General features: G+C 61.5%; 1 protein-coding gene across 1 annotated transcript in view; it reads right to left on the minus strand.

Moving 5' to 3' along the window:
• Window positions 1-11,820, minus strand: part of SH3BP2 (SH3 domain binding protein 2) — a 36,155-nt gene extending 24,335 nt beyond the window's left edge. The window contains exon 1 of the mRNA XM_059923722.1: window positions 11,707-11,820. The gene's annotated coding sequence lies outside the window, so the exon portion shown is untranslated. The remainder of the gene's footprint in view (window positions 1-11,706) is intronic.
• Between the last annotated feature and the right edge of the window lie 8,144 nt (window positions 11,821-19,964).

Here is a 19,964-nt window from a genome sequence, read left to right on the forward strand (position 1 = left end):
AGACCCACTACCTGCACACACAGCCCCTGCCCTTCTCCAGCGTAGGCTCCGCCCACATGCAGGGCCACACTGACTGCGGCATTTTCAGCCTGTCTGTTGACTCTCTGACCCTCCTTCGACACAGCTCGATGGGGGGTGACATGACAGCCACTCCTTGTGTCTGTCCCTTGCAGTGTCCCCAGCATGAAGCTGGCCTGGGCACATCCTGCAGCATGAACAGATCCCACCTCACTAGCTGGACACTCCCGACTCCGCATGGGGTCCCATCACGGAGCTCGTTCACTGAATGAAACCGTTCATCTCTCCCTAAGACCCCCACTGCTCCATCCCTGCGGGGCCTCTGGCTGCAATGACAATGCCTAGTGTGGGGGCTCTGCCACCCACTGAGCAAGGCCTGGACACCCTGGGAGTGACCTCGGCCGGGCACTTGACCTCTCCCAGTCTCACTGTTCTCACCATCCTTGCCCACAAAGCGACCAGCAACCGGCACCGGCAGAGCAGGTGTAGGGCCTGGACAACGCACCCTCAGGCCCCGAGCGCCCGGTGGGCCGAGCCCAGGCAGACCAGGCTGCCCAACACTGCTGCCCACCCTCCAGGGGCCAAGGGGGTGTGGCTGGGCTGGAATCTGCCGAGCTCCGTTGTCAGGTGGCCCAGAAGGGGACAGACCATCTCCTCTGAGGTCACTCCCGGCAGACAAGGAACATGCAGAGGGCAGGACTTCCCCAAACCCAGCCCGCTCCACCCTCTTCCCAGCGGCCACCGTGCATGCTCCTTGGGTCATGTCACTGTGGCTTCCTCAGCACTCCAGAGCCTAGCCCTCAGTGGAGGGTCTGGTCCCCCGACATCAGCCCCAGGCCTCAGGAGCACAGGCTACCACCAGCCAGACCCTGCTGGGGACACATGTACATGTCACATCCTGTGGAGACACGTCCCCACTTGCTGAAGCCAAGGCAGGGGGATCACGAAGGCTGGGGGCGCTTTCCTGTCTACGGTCAACCTCTTGTGACAGGAGGGCCAAGTCAGTGGGCCAGGGCAGGGGGCACCCTCTGGGAATGTCTGCCCAGTGCCAAGCCGTCAGCCCCCATGGCCCACTCAGTCCCCAACTGCCCATCTCCTGCTCTCCCGATGAGGAAGCTGAGGCTGAGTGGGCTGCAGCAGTGGCCACATAGCCAGCACCACCCATGTGGCCCAGAGCCGGGGCCACCTCACCCACACCATGCAGCCTGGCACTTCCTGCCAAGCCTGGCTCTGAGGGGCATGAGGAGGAGAAGGAGCCCCAGGGCCTACTTTCAGGAAGGATGCCAGCTCCCACCCGGCAGAGAACCCAGCAGCCCAGAGGAGGGCTCCAGGCTCTGGCCAGGAGGCTGGGGCACACGGGGGTGGGACACACGACTGGGGATGCGGGCACATGCCAGCCTGTCCTCGTGAATTCAGGGTCTGCTTCTGTTTTACACGTATTCCCAGAGCCCAGGGGGAGCTGGTCAGGAGACTGTCCCAGCCACAAGCCCCCACCCTGAGCCCTGTTCACCACTGCCACCGGTACTGGGACAGAGGGAGGCCATCAGGGCATCGCCACCTGTCAGCAAACGCTGCACCCTTCACCCCCGGATCTGCTGGGGAGGCAGCCACCTCTGACTCACATCCTTGTGACAATGCTTCCACCCAGATGGGGTGACACATCAGCCAGCATCCGCACGCCATAGCCAAACAAGAAGATCACATGGAAAGTGTCTTGAGTAGCAAAGAGCTTGTGCAAAGGGCCTGGGGTTGGGGTGAGAGGAGGCATCCAGAGAGACCTGGCCCCACTGCTACTTGCAGGAGCCGAGGCTGGCCCTGACAGGCACGCTGCAGGGACACTTGCTGTCCGCCAGTGCCAGGCCAGGGCAGCTGTACGAGCCCTCCACACTGGCAACCACCTGCTGGGGCATCCCAGGGTAGGCCACCAGGGGCACTGACCTTGACACTAGTAACATCTGTTCCTTTACTCATCTCTTTAGGATCTTTCGTGCCATGGTGGCCTCCCTCAGACCACAGGAACCAGAAAGTTCCTGAGTACCTTACAGCATTTCACCAAGTCAGGGCTCCCGGGTCAGGGCAAAGGGCATCAGGACCCAGGGGCATGAGGTGTGGCCCCGCATCTCAGCTCCTCCATATACTGCTGGGGGTCCCTGGACCACTCACTCACCTAGGAACCTGGTTCACCAATTGTCCAGAGGTGTTTTGGTCTCCTGCCCACCCTGCCACAGGCTGGAACCCGTCAAGGCCAAGTCCATACCACAAGGTCCCTTCCCTCCTTCTCACTTCAGCATTTTAGGGTTTGGTGTCTCTTCAGTTTTAATCCATTTATTTTTATCCTTTTATCACTAATGTTAATTTTTTTTTTGGCCGCACAGCCTGCAGGATCTTAGCTCCCGGACCTGGGAGCGAACCCCGCGCCCCCTGTGGTGCAAGTGCAGAGTCTTAACCACTGAACCACCAGGGAAGTCCCCCTAATGTTAATATTTTTAGGCTGTTTTCAAACATTTTTTTCTTTGACGCTGTTGATTAACCTTCACTCTCTGAGTTTTTTATTTTATTGCATTGTTTCTGCTTATTTATTTATTTATTTATTTATTATTTTTGGCTGTGTTGGGTCTTCGTTTCTGCGCGAGGGCTTTCTCCAATTGCGGCAAGTGGGGGCCACTCCTCATCGCGGTGCGCGGGCCTCTCACTGTCGTGGCCTCTCCCGTTGCAGAGCACAGGCTCCAGACGCGCAGGCTCAGCAGTTGTGGCTCCCGGGCTTAGTCGCTCCGCGGCATGTGGGATCTTCCCAGACCAGGGCTCGAACCCGTGTCCCCTGCATTGGCAGGCAGATTCCTAACCACTGCGCCACCAGGGAAGCCCTTGTTTCTGCTTTGGCTCACCTTTTACTCCTTGGTCAATTTTAAGTTGGCCTTAGGAGGGTCTTGCCCTCTCACTGGCTACTTCCTGGGGTTCCCCGCAGGCTCGTGGGGGGGGGGGGCGCCCTGTGACGGGGCAGCCCCTCCGCCGGGCTGCCGTGGACAGGGGCTGGGGGAGCAGGCCGCAGCCACTCCCAGGCCTGGGTCTCTGGCTGGACAGAGGCACACCCAGAAGGGAGGGAGCCAGAGGCCGCAGGAAGAGGCACGGACAGAGGGGCAAAAGAGGGAAGGAGGAGCAGGCCGGCCCCCGGTGTGGTGTGGGGAACCGAGAAGCTGTTCCTCCTCAGCCTGGGAGCCCCGGGCCAGGCGCTGGATGGATGACTCACGGCCCTGGCTCCCCTCCGAGCCCCTCAGCTGGGCCCGCTGGCCTGACTGTTCCCAGGCGCCCTCACACTGCCCCATTGTTCGGAGGCCCAGCGAGAAGAAGGGTCTGGCGGTGGGCCCAGGATGGCGGGAAAGGGGCCCAGCCCCAGCTCTCCTGCCCCTCCTGGGCAGCCTTGACAGACAGGACAGGGGACAGGAGGGGGTGGGGGAGGGCTGTCTCTGAGCCCCTCCATCCAGCCATCCTGCCATCCTCCCAAGGCCGGTGGTCCTGCAGGATCTTGCGCCCCGGCCCCTGTCTCTGAGCCACTGTCCCAGCCACAGCTGGGAGGCAACTCTCAAAGGCAACTGGGCTCAGTCTGAGGTTCAAGGCCGTCACCCCGTTGGTGCTCAGCCACGGCGGACGGCTCGCACGCCTTCCCTGACCGCCTCGTGCTGTCCCCACCCTGCAAACTTAGGTCACCCCGGGACACCCTGATGCCCCACAGCCAGGCTGGGGAGTGGTGCCCTCAGGGGACCTCAGAGCCCAGTGCAGGGCTGGAGGAGAGGGCCTCTGCTCAGGCTTCTCCCCCTGCTCCCTTCCTCCAGGCCCACCCCCTTCCACTGGCACAGCAGCCTTAGAAAGCTTCCCCAGATCCCACAGGCAAAGTGCCCACGGGGCCCTTGTGGACAAGGCAAACCCTCTCATCTAACCCTCAGCCTAACTAAGCCTCCCAGAGGCAAGGTGGCTTCTGATGGTCAGCAGAGCCAGGGGTCAAGCTCCCGAGTGCCAGCCCCTAAGGCCTCCTCCTGGCTGGGGACCTGCCACCGGGCTGGGGCAGCCTGCACCGGGTTGGGGAGGGGCACGGCTCGGTGGTGCTATAGGGAAACCCTCCCCCTCCCCAGGGAGACAGCCATGGGGTCACACCACTGTCGCCAGAAAAGCCAGCAATGAGGACTGGGGGTGCGGGGGGCGGAGGGCAGAGTCAGTACTACCAGAGCCGGGTGCTACCCCACGTCTGCCTTCCCCCCGCCCTGGCAGCCCCTCAGCGCGGGTCACTGACTCCACCCTGGTCAGCTGAACCCCTGCACCCACCGCACACCTAGCCCTCCTGCAGGTCCGATTCACCTGCTTTTGCCCAAGCTCCTTACAGCCCCTGCTGCGGTGCGGGTATGTGCGGTGGGGGGTAGGAGGCAGTCTTAAGACCCCAGAGTAAGCTTTCAAACCACAAACCAGCCTCTGCTCAAAACCCTCCCATGGGGGCTTCCTTGGTGGCGCAGTGGTTAAGAATCCTCCTGCCAATGCAGGGGACACGGGTTCGAGCCCTGTTTCGGGAAGATCCCCCATGCCATGGAGCAACTAAGCCCGTGTGCCACAACTACTGAGCCCACACACCACAACTAGTGAGCCCGTGTGCCACAACTACTGAGCCCGTGTGCCACAACTACTGAGCCCGTGAGCCACAACTACTGAGCCCATGCACCACAACTACTGAGCCTGCGCTCTAGAGCCCGTGAGCCACAACTACTGAGCCCACGTCTCACAACTACTGAAACCCATGCACCTAGAGCCCGTGCTCCACAGCAAGAGAAGCCACCGCAATGAGGAGCCCCTGCACCGCAACCAAGAGTAGCCCCCGCTCGCCACAACTAGAGAAAGCCTGCGCGCAGCAACGAAGACCCAACGCAGCCCAAAATAAACAAATAAATAAATAAATTTATAAATAAATAAATGTATAAAAAAAAAAACCCTCCCATGCCCGACCTCTCAGCCTGGCCCCTCCTGCCCACTTCCTGCTCCCACCCCAAGAAGGCCCTACCCGAAATGGCACCTCCTACACCATTCTTGGGGGCCGCCCCCTGCAGGGCGAGGACGTGCCTGTTGCCTCCGCAGGGCTGGGCCTGGGGCTGCCTGTGGGGAGGGGCCCCTGCGGGTCCTCCAGGCGGCAGGTGCATCAACTCGGAGGCCACTGGGGTGGGGTCGTCCCCTCCTGCTTCCCAAGGCCTCACTCTGGAACAACTACATGTTGGTGCCTGGCTGGCAGGAACCTTGGGCTTGGGGCAGGGCCTCCTAGGTCCTGTGTGTGTGTGGGGGTGTCTCTTTCTCAACACTCATCCTTCTCCAGTAACTTCCTGCCCCCAGAGCAGGCACGGCCACCACTGACCACAGAACTTCACCCTCCTGGGCACATTCTCGAGAGAACGGAAGGCTGATCTCAGAGAGCTCCCGTCCCAGGTGGCAAACCTTCCAAGGCTGGTGCCCAGGAACCCCAGGATGGCTGGGCAACTGAGGCATGGGCTCCATGCCTCACTCCATTTTATAGCTAGTGGACACCAGGGCCACTGGCGCTGAGGCCCGGCTGGGCCAGAACCCGGGCCCTGCGTGCAGCCTGGGGCTCCCCCTTACCCCACTCTCAGGTCCGGGACACCTCCTCTGACAGAAGGACCAGGCATCGGCCTCCTCTGGCAGCTGCAGCCCAAGGTCTGGAACCAGATTAGGCTGGGTCCTGGTGAGGCCCCAAAGGGAAGTGGTTCCAGAGTCTCCTGCCCCCATGGCCCACCCCTGAGCAGCTCCGCTGTGTGGCAAGGAGCCGGCACTGGGGGCCCCAGCCCTGGTGCAGCGAAGTGTCAGGGTGGGGTCCCCTGGAGCAGCATATCCTTCCCCCTGCGTGAGATTCTAGAGAAGTCAGGAGGTGGGGGGCCTGGGGGAGGACTTCGTGGGGGCCGGCTGGTCAGTGGGGCCGCAGCACAGCATCGACAAGCTCCCGAGATGCGGGCTGGGGGGTACGTGGTGGTGATACCTCCTGCGGGAGGCTCAGGCTCTGTCCCCAAGTGCCCTCGGCCCCGCCAAGATCTGGGTGGCTCAGCAGGGAGGCTGTAGTGGCCTGGCGCTGACCCTGGGGGCTCTGAGGCCGTCTCGTGCGCCCAGCTCGCAGCCGGGCAGTACCATGGATCCCGCCCAGCATCCAACGGCCACCCTGCGCTCCTAGAGGTTTCAGGCCAGACGGTGATGGCAATGGGAAGCCGCCTCTCGTCCTGTGCTGAAGGGCAGGGGACGCGGCCACTCCGTCCTCTGCCCACCGTGGTCAAACCCACCAGCTGATCACTGACCTGCGTGCCAGGGCCCGGCCCCCAGCACTGTGTCTGCCTGGCCATCAGGGGACCCAGCGGCTCTGTGCCAGCTGCTATGCCCCTTGAGAAAGGGTCTTCCTTTTCTGGCCTCAAATAGGAGGAGAGGAAGCAGCTGGGGTTACGGACGACATTCCTCAGGAGACAAGGTGAGTTTCCTGGCATGCCCCCTTCCCCCTCCCACCTGTCCACGCAGGGCTCCCAGGCCCGCCTTTCTGGCTCCTTCCCCACCACTCTCCTACTGGTGGCAGATCTAATCTTGCCAGGCACCATCTGGGGCACTGGGTCTCTGGGACCCAAAGACCAGGTCTCCACTGTGGCCGGTGGGTCAGGGGAGCTCAGGCTGACCGCAATCTTGGCCCCAACGTGTGTCTCTAGGAAGGAACAGCCAAGGAGAAAGGAACGGCTTCCACTTAGGGTGGAGCGCCCCAGACTCCCCGCCTGTCTACCCGTCTGAACCACTGCTGGGGCCCCTGAGACCAGGTGCCCGCAGTGGTGACTGTTAAGGGCTGCGGCCGCTGGAGCCCACGGCCAGGGGGCCGTGATAGAAACCTGGAGGGGTTCACACAAGGCCAGAGCACAACCACCCACTGTGATCTGATTGGAAATGTCACCAGCCGGGCGGCAGACTCCTTCCAGGATAATGGGGCACCTGTGTCTCTGATGTGGAAGCAGGAGGTAAACACGCTGGGCTTCAGGTCTGTGGGAGCTCCTGGGATGCTCTACAGGGGGTCGTCCCTCTTCTGGGCCAGGCCCACGTGGGCACTGCTGGGCAAGGGCACTCAATTGTGTCCCTGTCCTTCGTGAGTCCCCGGTTGGGCAGGGGGAAGCAGACAGGTAGACAAGGTGACCAGGGAACGGGCTGGGGCTTGTAGAAGGCACCCAGCTCCGGGAAGCAGGGGCGGGGGCCAGGGAGGGTCCCTGAGCACCAAGCAGGACAGACACTTATGCCTTTTATTAAACTGCTTCCGAGGGAGAGAGTGGCAGGGCGGGCCAGACAGGCTGAGCTGCGACCTGTCCATGCCTGGCCCTGGGCCTGGTACACAGGGCACCCAGCATGAACGACAGGAGCAGAGGTCTGGGGGCAGCAGCTTTCTGAAGGGCACCCACCACTGCCGCAGGAGCAGAGCTCGGTGTGGGGTGGCACGGGCCCAGGCGCCCAGCCAGGGCCCTAAGTGGACTGTGGGTGCTGCCCCCGGCTCCCAAGGCTTTGGGGTCAAGCCAAGGCCTACCCTGCTATTCCAGGCCCCTAGGTCGACCCCTGACCTCACATCACCTTGCAGGGGGCAGCCAGCAGTGAGGGCTGGGGCCACAGGGGCAGCCGGGGTATGAGGACCCAGAGCTCTCTAATGCCACAGAACAATGTTGCCAGATTACAACATCCCCTTGGGCAAGGCTAGAGGAAATCCCCCAAACGGAGCTGCAGGGTCAAGGGCAGGGAGGCCCCAGCCTGGGACAGGGCTCAAGATCCCACAGTGAGGGCTCCTCTGCAGCGCCTCATTTAACTTTTCCGAGGACACCATGAGTTATAACTGTTTTTAACCCCATTTCACAAGGAGGGACCTGAAGTCCAGAGAGTCCCCGAGACGTGAAGGGGACAGGCTGCCCCAGCGCTGCGAATGCGGCCCCCGACTACTTCCTGGGAGAAGCTGTGCTGGCTCCGAGAAGCCCCCGGGAAGCCTTCCCTGGGCTGGCTCAGCCCCCAGCCGTGGGGCAGCCCACCCTCCTCCCAGCAGGCATGGAGCCAACTTGGGGCGCTCACCCGTCAGCCTGGCAGCTCCTGGGGACAGGGACCTCCCCTGCCTCTGCAGGTTCCAGCAGGCAGATGCCCCACACCCCAACCAGCGGCCTGGAACGTGGTTGGCAGTGGGCCGCCCCTACCCTGGGCTCAGCCAGCATGCAATAAACGTCTGATTCACAAGGAAGCAGAGGGCACTTCTCGGAATCGCAGCACAGCTGCAGGGGAAGGAGTACGGATACCAGGAGGGTGCCCTGCCAGCCCCTCAGGCCCCGCCGACCGCCCCAGGCCACTGCCTCGGACACCGAGCCCACACACTTCCCGGAGGCCAGCAGGCAAGGAGCACCAGAGCCCGCTGTGGCTAGCCCACGGGGGCCAAGGATCAGTCGCCTCTGGACCTGGGGACCGGGTGAAAGAAGCGCCAGTCCTGCCAGCAAGTTCCAGCGTGGTTCATGACCTGGGACGGGGACGGGCAGGGGCTAACCTGCAGGTGGCCCCAAAGCTGGAACCTCAGAAGTTCTGCCGCCCGGGGAGAAGCAGGGCAGTGGGGGGACCTCAAGCACCGTGAGGCCTCCTCCCTGATGAGGGCCCAGCCTTGTTTTGCACTTCACTGGGATGGCGCCTGGAGTTCAAGGGCAACTCAGGAGCCTGGCCCCCGAGCCCAAATCCTTTAGTGTGGCCCAGAGCCAGGGGCTTCTATCACTTGAGGGTGGAGAAGCGTAATTCACTAAGGAGGCTCAGGTCTCCTGGCCGTGGCTGAGAGGCAGCTCCATTTCTCTCGGCATCATCCTGGCTGCCCTCCGGTGCCTAGGCCCAGGGGTGGTAAGGAGGCACCACGAGAGTGCCCTGCCAACCCCTCAGGCCCCACCGACCTCCCCAGGCCACTGCCTCAGCGACCGAGCCTACACCCTTCCCGGAGGCCAGCAGGCAAGGACCAGGAGGTGGGCGCTGCTGAGCCTGCCTGCCTGAGGCTACAAAGAGCCCAGAATGCTCCCCCTCCCCGCCTCTGGGACTTGAGTGGCCCACATGTGGCACTGTCCCCAGCCCTTGGATGACTGGTCAGGGCCACTGGAGAGATCCAGAGGCCTTTTGGAGACAGGCCACCTACCTGTGGGTAGGATTTCAGCGTCCTGACAGCCCCCTCTCCCTGCCTAGGCCCCTGTGCACTTTCATCCATGCCCCCATCCACACTCTCACCACATCCGGTGCACACCAGGCCACTCTGGTCAAACTGGTCTGCCACCCTCCCCGCTGCCAGCCTCTGGCTCAGTCTGTCCCTACCTTCATGGTTGTCCGCGTGGCTCAGACAGCCCTCCTGCTGATTGCAAACCCTGCGTTCAATGGCCGCCTGCCGCCCACCTCCCTCAGCCAGGCTGCCGAGTGCTGACCGTGCTCCCTGGGGTTATCAGAGAACCACATACGTGCATGCCCAGGCCTTACTGAGGCCATCTATTAGCCAGCCAATGAGGGGAGAGTGGGGCCTGCCAGTCCCTGACCCTTGGTGTCCCATGATAGAGCTTCAAGGACAGAAACCAGGAGGACCCAGGTGGTTCCCTGAGCCTGGCCACTCCTGAGACTCTGGCCTTTGCCATGAGACCCAAGCGGGCAGGGACCTAGGAGCCTGCCCTTTGCCCCAGATCTCTCCAGGCCCAGCCCCACCCCCACTCCCAAGCAGAGGTGGCCCAGCTATCCCTGCTCTCCAGCCCTGAGGGCCAGGGAAAGCACCCCAGTGGCTCACAGTTACTGAACACCAATCATGTGCCACCACCAGCCCCTGGACATTCAAAACCACCTATAAGGCAGAAAGTGGTTCACTACCCCCATTTTACAGATGAGGAAACAGGCTCAGCAGTGTGAAGCCCCCAGGCCAAGATCACACAGCTAGTAAATGGTGGCAGCCGGATTCAAAGCCAGGGCCCAGCCCCTCTGTGTGTCTCTCTGTGCTCCCTCAGGCTTCCCCCATGTAGGCCTGCAAGCTTGCGGGCACCCATGTTGGGGGAAGGATGGTGGGGGCTGACTCAGCATCTCACGTTCCTCTGTCCATGTGAACAGGAAGGGCCAAGGGAGGTTTGGATGCGCCCACCCTCCTATCTCTCCCAGGCTGGCCTCCTTGTTGGGCTCCTCCCTGACTCTGCAGGCCTGAGGGACTCCCCAGGAAGGCCAGGCCCTCTGTCAGCACCCCTCTTTCCTGATGGCCAACAGGGACTCGCCTGGGCCATCTACCTATCTGTCCTTCTGCCTGCCCCCTCTGGCCAGGGTGTGCCCCAACATGGGGCACAGAGCCAAGTAATGGAGTGGTGGCTGGGAGGGGGGCGGTGGGGGAGGGAGGGGAATTTGACAGAATTCTCACCTTGGAGCCCCCATCCTGGCCTCCTGGTCTACCTGGAGTGGAGCCCTGACTCCCAGAGGGCCCTCTGCGCCGGTGCCCTGGGTATCGGACACAATGGGAGGAGACCCAGGAGATAATGGAGCCCAGCCCCCTTCTCTGGTCTCGCAGAGCCTGGGACAGAGAGGGCAGAGGGCCGACCCAGGGTTACACTGAAGTCAATGCCGGGCTAGACCTAAACCTGGAAATCTACGCTGACTCCAGGACTTGCCATGCTCCCTTGGCTGTCAAACTGTCGTGAAAAAATTCTACACATCATCATCACTGCAAGTAACATTTCCTGAGCCCCCTCTGTGCTAGGGTCTGGTTACCTGCCTCATCAGCAAGATCACATGCGTGTCCTCGACTCGGCAATCCCAGGGGTCCCGCACGGAACCCCGCCCCAGGCCAGGGTCACTTAGAGGGGCCCTTTACTCAGCATGGCCACCTAACCAGCAGGCACGGACGTCATCAGAGTTGACAGATGGGCAAACCGAGGCACAGAGAGAGGCTGTGAGGCGCTCAGGGTCCAGCAGGGCGGCAGAGGGAGTGAGCTCCAGGCTTGCACTCTGCAGTGGGGCTCAGGCCCCCTCAACACCCCCAGTGGGAGCACGGTCAGCACTTCACCAGGGCAAGCGGAGGCCCAGAGCAGCAGGAAAGAGCCAGGCTGCTGGGAGGGGCCGGCCCACATGTGGAAGGACGTCTGTCCCCGACCCCCAACTCTCTGACACTCGCTGTCCCCCAGAATAAGAGTCGCAGACAGCCCCAGGGTCACTGGGCTATCAGTCACTCACACTTCAGTGTGAGTCAGCTCCAACAGGCAGCTTTTCTCCACCCTTCGTTGCGCGGGCTGAGGTAAGGAAAGTTTGGATTACCGGGAGGAGGTGGACGCAAATTCCCCGCCCGGGCCTTCGGAGGCCGGGATGTGTGGGTCATGTAATGGGAGCCTGCGGCGGTCTGCGAGCCCCAGGGGCCTGGGGAAGCGGAGGCCAGAGGGACGAGGGGGACGCGGGACAGACGCGACGCCCTCGCCCCCGCCCCTAGGCCTCCAGGGTGCACCCCGCGCACCCCCGAACTCGCGCGCTTCCTCGGGCAGTGGCGCCGCCAGGCCCGGCGCGCGCTGGAGCTGACCGCCCCCCGCCCGCCCTACGGAGAGGACCCCGGCCCCGGGGACTCCGGCCAGCCCTGGAGACTCGATCGCGCCCCGTCCCTCCGCGCCCGCTGCCGTGCCTTACCTGCCGAGGCTCTGCTCCCAGCCCGCGGGTCCTGCGTCCCGGCGGCGGCTCCCGGCTGGGCCGCCAGGCTCCCGCCCTCCCGGCGGGTAGCCAGGAGCCAGGTCCCGCCCGGAGCTGTGCCCGCCCCTTCTGTCTGGCCCCGTCCCGGCCCCGTGCCCCGCCCCGTCCGCCCGGCCCCGCCCCTTCGACCTGGCCCTGCCCTAGGCTCCGGGCCACGCCTCTTCCATCCAACCCCGCCCCTTGACTCCCCTCCCAAAGAACCTGGCCCCGCCTCCTCGGGCTCCCTGGACCCATCCCACCAACTCCTTTTGCAAGGCGGAGGTCCCAGACGCAGCCCGCAGCCCTCGGAGTTCGAGGTTGGGTGCGGGGTGTGGGTCAAGACGTCGGAGTCCGGGGAACCCCCACCTTTCCCTACTCCTGGTCCCGGGGAGAAGGCGGGAGTTGGCTGCGGGTGTGGACACGCCATCCCTGCACGGCACACAATAGATGCGCCGTAAATGCAAGTGGCACCTGGTGGCCCCACTGGAGAAGGCGCTGCCCCCCAACCCACTGATCCTGATCCTGAAGCAGGAGGCGGCGTCTGACTCAGGTCAGGAGGCCAGGGGCAGGGGCAGGGGATGACCCCTCCCCTGCCCCCGGCAGAAGAGGGCTCGCTGGGAACCGAACCTCTGGAACCTCGCCCTTGTTTCAGAAGGGTCTCTAGGGCACTTTTCAGCCACTTCCAAACCGGGACACAGCCCTTGTACCAGGTCTGGACTCCCAGGGCCCAGGGTTCTGGTTCCAAGAGTGCGAGGCCCAGAAAACAGGGTACTTTAAATTTTACCTCCTGGGAGGCGCCCATCCAAGGCCCTTCCCCACAGCCATGGGGGGAGGGGGGACACAAGTCCAGCTTTAGACCCAGATTACCCTGCTTAAGGGGCAGGGGCCTAGGGAAAAGGGGGCTTGTCAGATCCTGTAGGGGAAAGGGCTTTCGGGGAGGAAATGGCTTCCTGAGGGGAACCCCAAGGGGTGGGGTAAGTGGTGGAGGCAGAGTGAAGGTATTCTTGGGAGAGGGAGCAAGGCCAGCAAGCTTGTAGGGGACTGGAGCCTTCCAGGGCAGAGGTCAATGGCTTGGGGCATGATGCGGTGGAGGGGATGGGATCCCTGGTCCCAGAGCCTAGGAAGCTGTGAGCAGGGGAAGGACAGGATCTGGCTGGGGCCTGAAGGGGCTGGGAGGGAGAGCACAAGGCCAGCCCAGCAGAGGCTGAGCCTTGTCCGGGTGGGAGGCCAAGGTCTGCCCCTCTATGCTGCACTGGGCACGAAGGGCCAGAGTCCAGCAGGGCAGCACTGGCGGGGGCTGGAGCAGCTACTCCAAACCAGGCAGGGTGGGAGGCATCCAGGGGCTGGATTTGGGTTATGCTGAGGCCGAGGTCCCTGAGAGGCTAGACGAGGCATAGCCAGGCTATCGGGGTGCTCAGAGTTGCAGCTGGACAGAACTCGGGCCATGTCACTGTCCGTTGTCCCAGAGCTGCCCAACAACGGGTCCCACGCCCCAGAAAGAGGAGACCTGGCTGCAGCATCACACTCAGGGTCAGAGACGTTAACTGAGAGTGGGGAGAGGTGGGAAAGGCCAGAGCCAAGTGGCTGTGTCCACTGGAAAAAGACCAGGACCAAGGCAGGACCACTGGAGAAGAAAGACAAAGCCAAGGAGGGACAGCTGGAGGCGGGCGAGGCTATGGGAAAGTATTTAGCCAACAGGGCCTCGGTTTCCCCATCTGTAAAACCTGCAGGGGGAGGCCCATTTGCTGGAGAGGTGGCAGGAGAATTTTGATGAAGGGTGGGAGCAAGCAGAGTGGCCAGCACCCCAGCCCTTCAGACCCCAGGGTTGACAAACACTCACCCAGCCTGGCCCAGGGCCACCCCTCACTCACAGCACAGCCTGGCTCTCAGGGCTGGACTTGGACCCCAGAGATCCTGAAATCCTGCCCCTCCCAGCCCACAGAGGCCATTATGGAGGTGGCCGGGCTCAGCCACCATTATTAGCACCCCACGTGGTCACCTCGCTCTTGGAACAGGGCTCCACGTGGAAGAGGCTTGGTGTTGGCTCAGCCGGGCTGGAGCCCCTGACAGAGTGCTCACTACCTCGAGGCTGGGCACGTGCTCCCTGATGTCTGGTTCAGCAGACCCTGCACGGAGGTGCCGGATACCCCTAGAGGATGCAGGGAAGTCCCCGCCCCTGTGGCTCATGGGAGGGAGCAGATGAACGCATGAGCAGTCTCCACCATGTCACCATGTCCCGGGGTGGGTGACTGGGGAGGGGGACATCAGTGCCTCCAGCCAGGGCACGACCACAGGGCGGGGCAAGCAGGGGCCGGCTTCAGACGCCAAGCTCCGAGGAGACAGGGCAGACCAGGACGGAGAGGCCTCACCATCAGGGTCACTGCAGACAGTCTGGACAGACCCGGTGCCCCAGAGAATTATCACCCAGGAATGCAAACTCACCTCCAAACGGGGTGCAGCCTCCACTTTGGAGGGAACCCGACAGCTCAGGGTACGTTGTTCCAGTGCAGCCCCAGCCCTGTGGGGGAAGGGGACCCTGCTTAGGACCTCAGGGAGGCTTGGAGCAGGCTGTCGAGTCAGGAACTGCAGGAGGCAGAGGCCAGAGGAGCTGGGCACCCTGGGGCTTCCCACTGGAGCTGGCAGGCCTGGTGTGGGTGAGAAGGAGGGTCTCCCCTCTGGGGAGGGTGTGCAGGCAGGCCCCGCGCTGCGGGTGAGCAGAGGTGAGGCAGAGACCCCTGTCTGACCAGGGGAGAGGTGTGGAGGGCCTCTGCAGAGCATGTCCAAGTTAAAGGCACACAGGTGACAGCTGAGCCATATTCTCGGGACAACCAAAAGCAGGGCCTGTACCCCTACCACACCCGCCGCTGGGTAGCGGTGGCCATGGCTGCTGATTTGGTGCGCTGCACCAGGGCCCAGAACATGAAGAGGCAGCTGCAGTCTGGGGTTAGGGGCAGGACCCTGCTAAGATCAGGGCGGGGAGGGCACGATCTGCTGCCAGCCCAGGGGTCATCGCCTCCCCAAAAGCCTCGGGCTTTAAGCGGCACCTGGTGAGCCCTGACCAGGCCCAAAGTCACTGCCGGCCTCTGCGCTGCCCGCGTCAGGCTCACGATCCACGGCCTACTCACTGGCTCTCCCTGGGTGTCTCTAAACATCACAGGCTTAACACATCTGAAAGTCAGCCCCTCATTTTCCCAGCCTTCCCCTTCTCGGCACCGAAACCTCGGAGCCATTCTGGCCAGCCGGTCTGTCTGGAAGTCCTAGTGGCTCTGTCTGCAAAGTACACCCCGAATCCTGTCCCTTCTTGGCCCCTCCCTGCCCCATCTCCCCTCATCTGCTCCCCACTCCTGGCCTGGCCTGGCCGTGTCTATGGTCACACCAGAGGCATCTAATCACGAGGTCAGGTCATGTCACTTCTCCACTCTGGACCCTGAGTCCTCCCTGGGGGCACACGCCTGCGCAGTCCCGCTGTTCTCTCTCCAGGATCACTCTTCCCCCAGATTCCTGCGTGGTCCACCTCCTCACTTCCCTCATCTCCGCTTCAGTATCACGCTGTTAGACACTCCTCACTTCTCTTAAGGCTGTCCACGGTCCTCGTGTTCCCTCCCTCCCCTGCCCCCTTTGAACCCCTGTATCTCTGTATGTGTTATGGCCAGGCCCCCTCTGGAATGTCATCTCCCAAAGTTGGGACCATGCTGCGTCCCCGGGGCCTCGGTGCTTTCCTGGCATGGAGTAGATGCTCAGTAAGTGGTTGGTGAATGAGTAGACAAAGGCCACGAGGGGCAGCCGGAAGGAAACGGCAGGTTTAGGCAGAGCTGCCCAACTGGCTCCCGTGTCCAGAGGACCCTGGAAGCTTCAACCTTCTGGCCCATCCCAGCCCCGGGAGTGGCCCCCTGGTGGTACCCAGCACCTGCTCACCAGGCTGCCTGGGGGGAGAGGGAGGGGCTCGGAACACCTTGGCAGCCCGTTCCTGGGCAGGGCCGGGGCCAGGGCTGCACCACTGTACCCTCTGGCAGCTCGCCCGCTTGGCTGGGGACGGCGGGAAACGAATTCCCACCCACCCCAGCCCCTCCAAGGGGAGGCCACTGGGAGTTGCCCTGGGCAGGGGCTCTGGCTCCACAGCCCAGCTGGTGAGGGAGGGGAATGAGGCGGAGGGGCTCTGGCTGCTGCGGTGGCTGTGAGGCCAGGGCCCGGGGCCGGGACCCGCTCCAGGGGACTCGCTGCCAGTTTGTGCCCTGGCAGGGAGGACAGGCTGGGCAGGGGCCGTCCACCTTGGGCTCCAGGCTATTCCCACATCCCAGCCCGGCCCCGGTGCTCTCTCGCACCGCCTTGCCCTGGGCGGGAGGTGGGTGTGTTTTGCCTTTGTTGGAACCAAAGGGGAGGGCAGCCGAGTGGGCGCCAGGGCCGGAGAGCGGGCAGCGGAGGGTGGCTCACAGGATGACCGTGCGCTGGGCTAGAGACGGGGCGTGTCGTCCAGACTCCGAGCCACGGCTCCTGCCGCTGGTTTCCCCTCTGCCCCGCGGCCTCCTCCCTCTTGCATCGCTCCTGGAGAGCCAGCTCAGCATCCCGGCCACAGGAGGCCGCTTGGTCCGCCAGCACTCCTGCCCGGGCGCCCACCTACATCCCAGCGTCGCCCACCACGCGGCACAGAACTCGCGGCACTTCTTCACCACGCCCCCCACGCCCGGCTGGGCTCCTGGGCGCAGGGCCCTGTCAGCCATCTCTGGGTCCCAGCACAGGGTCCTTCCTGTTCGGAGGCTGCCCTCAGTGGGTGGTAGCCCAGCCCGTGGGCTTCTAGCCGGCTTGCCTGCTGTGAGCACCGGGAGGGCAGGGCCTGCACCCACCTACCCAGTACCGGCCCGGCCTGAGTGCGTGGGTCAGCACCTACCGCCCGTCGGCCAGCGGGCCTGAGCTGGCCCTGGTGACCTGGGAGGGCTTCCCTGGCAGGGGCACAGCCTCTGCAAAGCCCCGGGGCAGGAGGAAAATGGAGTCATGGGGCTGTAAGGCCAGCTCAAGGGCCGGCCAGCGCCCCCCACCCTCCCTTTCCCCACGGGCGGCACCCTGACTGCGGGCCTCCGTCAGCACCCCCAAGCCCGGATCAGCCGCTGCTTTTGCTCTCCGAGAGGTTTGTTTGGGTACATTTTCTACATACCGGGTGTCAGGCAGGCCACACTAGGAAGATCTATTTTAAAACACCAACCCCGTAGGTGGAGGATGCGGGGCCCACGCAGACACTCGTGTTTCTATTTTTACATCCAAACAGGCCTGCCCTCAGCCCCCGGAGCCCAGTTTGGAACTTGAAAGCAACCCATTCTATTTCGGGTGGCTTCCGCCCTCATGGTGGGGAGGTGGGTATTTTGTACACAGGAGCCTTCTCTGCCCTCCTCCCTCCCAAACCCTCGCGTCCTGGCAGCCTCTGGCCCCCACCCCGTGGACCACGTGACTTCCAGGAAGGCGCTGGGGTCGGGAAGGGGAAGCCCATGTGGGGCTTGGGAAGGGGAAGCTGTGGCCCGCAGGATGCAAAGGCCTGACGTCACCCTCAGGGGGGCCCAGTGACCTCCCCAGCCCAGGGTCAGGGGCAGCCGGCCCTTCCCTGGCCAGCGCTGGACACTGGGATGAGGTGCCTGAGATGAGAGGGGGTGAGGTGGCCTCTGCAGCTGTGAAGCCCCCTGGACCAGAGGTGGTAAGCCTGGTGGCTCCCAGGAGCACAGACCCCCAGGAGAGACTCAGCTCCCCACGGCCGGCCCTCCAGGCGAGACCAGGTTGCCGGGTAGGAGCCCACCAGGCTCCCGGAACCCACCACCTGGCTGGCCCCCTCTCTGGTTCTGGGTGGGTGTCCCCAGACCTTCAGCCAGCGGCTCAGCCCAGGGCCCCAGGGGACCACTCCCTTCCCACTTTCCCTCGTCCATCCTCAAGAGCGGATTTTGGCCTCCATTCCCACTCCTGTGGGTCCCTCAGACCACACTAGGCCGCTTGAAGGCCCCCAGCTGCTGCCCTAGGTCATTACCCTATTAAACATGCCACCATCTGGCCCATCAGCCCAACTTGTGAAATGCAGCCTGACACCACAATACCCTCCTGTGCTTCCATCCCCACCCGGGCTGAGCTGGGGGTCCCCTGTGTCCCAGCTTAGTACCCGGGCCGGCACCCAGCCCAGTAGCTGAGGATGGCTCGGTCCAGCCTGCCCTGCTTCTGAGACCCTGCCCACAGCCCCCCTCCTCCTGTCCTCTGACGGTGGGATGAACAGGGTCCACCCACAGAGAACTTGTGAGCAGTGCCCAGCCCGGGACCGGCCTGGCAGGGAGAACAAGGTGCAGCCCTAGGGTGTCAGGGGAAGTGGGCAGAGTCGGCCTGACAATGAAGACTCCGGGGGCAGAGAGGTTTCCATCACAGGGAAGCTGGGATCAGCCTGTGAGGAAGGCCCGGAGGGGAGTGAGGCAGGGCTGAACTGGGCCCAGTCTGGGGGGCGTACCCATGGCCTTCCCTGGGACTCCCATGGGGGAGTGGGGCTTTAGCCCAGCAAATCTGTCTGCAGAGCCTGTGTACAGCTCCCCAGAACCACTCAGAAACACAAGGTTGCCTTTTTTTTTTTTTCTGTTTCATGTTTCAAAAAATTCAGAGCCTGCTTATCTCATTTGTAAATAGTGTTGGAATGCCTGGCTGATCATTAGGTAGAGAAAGAGACCTACTTCACATCTTATGCCAACATAAATATCAGCCAGACCAAAGACTTAAAATACGAAGGGAAAAAAACCCCAAAAATGTATTAAAAGAAAATGTAGATGATTCTATACTATGGAGATGAGGCAGGATTTCTAGGTACCAAAGATAAAATCACTAGCATTTGAGTGTATAAAGGAAAGAACCAGTAGATATATGGCAGCATAAAAGTGACCCCACATAGGTGAATGTCAAAAACGTCACAAACAAAATTGAAAGGAAAACTATAAACTGGGAAGGAATATGTGCAAAGTGCATGCATTAACCAGGGGTAAATATACAAAGCATTTTTATACGTTTTTTACAAGTTTCTACCTTGAGTTGAAAATGGGCACAAGTAGCAATTCATAAAAAAGAGCTATATGTGACCAGTAAGACACGTTTAAACAGGTTCTACCTCACTAGTAATTAAATAAATACAAATGGGAAAAATGAGATAGCATTTTTTGCTTTTTGAAGATAAAACTCTCACGTGGCACCTCAATAGCCAACAGCAGGTAAAAGCAGCATGGATATACATTCATGTATTCACCTATTATAAGGAGAATCTGTATTCACTCTTTCCAGGGCTGCCCCAAAATGAGTCCACACTGAAGCACAAGTTCACATCCTGCTGATTTACCAACAAGGTAAAATTGAGCACGTAACTCATTAGAGTGTGTGTGTATGTTTTTTTTTTGCCATGCAGCTTGCAGGATAGTTATCGAACCTGGGTCCCCAGCAGTGGAAGCACGGAGCCCTAACCACTGGACCGCCAGGGCAGTCCCAAGGGTGTGTGTTTTAAATTTAGTTTCTACTCATTATCAGAGTTATACATGCATGCAATTTAAAGAGCGAGTTTTACAAGCCTTCTTACAAAACACAGCCGCCCCCCAACCCTCATTTTCCAATGCAACTTTTAACTCACTCTTTTGGTTTCACCTCTGTATCCCCAGACCACACACTTACATTGCGACTTCCTGACCTCCAAAATCATCATACCTTCATTTTGTTCAGATCAACGGCCATGGTTGACATCTTCATGATACTACATAAACACTGTTCATGTCTGAGCCACATAATGTATCATGATAACTGTTCCTTTCTTGCTCAACTTCTCGTTTCCCTGGAGTTAATGTCATCTTTTTTATTTTGCTTAATTCTCAATACTAATTCAACTCCAAATTCTGCCAAAAGTTAAAACCTCCCCAGGGGCATCCTGGTGTATCAGGTATTCTATCACCTGGAAATAGACTCTGCTTTCTCAGCTGGGGCACAGCCTGCAGTCTGGGACCACCTCACCAGAACCCTGAAGTCCCCTTCATCCTTCGCTCTGCGGCAGGATCCCCTGCTTCCTGCTTCCCACGACTTCCTCTTTCTTGCTTTCCTCCCCCTGTTTGGTGGAACATGCCAAGTGGCTTCCTGAGAAAGGGTGCAGGGACGTAAACTTTTTGAGACCTTATCGTTCTGAAAATATCTTTCTTCTACCCTCACTCTTTTTTTTTTTTTTTTTAATGAGAAGA

The sequence above is a fragment of the Balaenoptera ricei genome, chromosome 5 (assembly GCF_028023285.1).
Source record: "Balaenoptera ricei isolate mBalRic1 chromosome 5, mBalRic1.hap2, whole genome shotgun sequence".
Taxonomy (NCBI): Eukaryota; Metazoa; Chordata; class Mammalia; order Artiodactyla; family Balaenopteridae; genus Balaenoptera; species Balaenoptera ricei.